The sequence below is a fragment of the Galeopterus variegatus genome, unplaced genomic scaffold (assembly GCF_000696425.1).
Source record: "Galeopterus variegatus unplaced genomic scaffold, G_variegatus-3.0.2 Scaffold161, whole genome shotgun sequence".
In the NCBI taxonomy this organism is placed as follows: domain Eukaryota; kingdom Metazoa; phylum Chordata; class Mammalia; order Dermoptera; family Cynocephalidae; genus Galeopterus; species Galeopterus variegatus.
The window spans coordinates 205,739-206,702 of record NW_007726272.1 but is presented as its reverse complement, the minus strand read 5'-3'; positions in this window follow the sequence as shown (position 1 = coordinate 206,702).

The following is a 964-nucleotide window of genomic DNA, read 5'->3' as shown; positions in this document are numbered from 1 at the left end:
GCAAGTCAGGGACAACTCGGGTATGCAAACCTACTTTTTCAACAGTAAATTTGATACACTCGGAATATAGATCAAAATGTTTTTGATAAAAAATAGGCATCCAATTTGGGATGTCAATGTAAAATGCATCCTGGATTTTAAAAACTTATTGTGAAAAAATTAATGTAAAGTACCTCATTAATCATTTTCATATTGATTATAAGTTGAAATGATCATAGTTTAGACATACGGAGTTAAAGGATGTATTAAAGTTAAATTTCCCGTTTCTTTGTAGTTTTTAAAATGCAGCTGCTAAAAAATTTTAAATGATCACTGTAGCTTACGTTCTGGTTCTACTGCACAGGAATGCTATGAGCCACGGGGCCCACGGAAGGTTATACAGAAGAGGAAAGGCCCAGCCCTAGGAAAGAAAGATGAAACACAGGGTCTATAAGAAGCAAGAAGCAAACCGCAGAAGGCCCCTCTGTGAAGGCAGAGGTGGGGAAAGGGTGTCAAGTCTACAGAGAAGGGCAGACAGGGCGCTTAACAAGGTCACAGAAGACACCTGTGAAAACAGACTGAGGGTTTAAAATTGAGACCGACTGTGACAAGTGGTTTGAGGTGTGTTGTCAGTTCCCCTGACATATAGGAACAGAAATGCAGAAGGGGGAAGAAAGACAGAAACATCAGTCCCAGCTCACCCCCAAAGTCAGCTGATGTCCCTCCCAGCTGGCCTCAGGAGCCCCCACACATCAGTTTCCGGCATTGATGGGGCTTGTGGAAACTTCTAGCAAAGGGGACAACATGGCCACCTTTGTGCTCTGGAGTAATTTACATCCACATTCAACATCGAGAACTCGCTGTCCCTTCCTGATTCAGAGAAAGGACAAACCTAAACCTGCCTACACGATTTATTGTGAAAACTGAGTCATATAAAAAATTACAAATCCAGAAAATGCCAGTGAGTATGGAAACCCCAAAATAG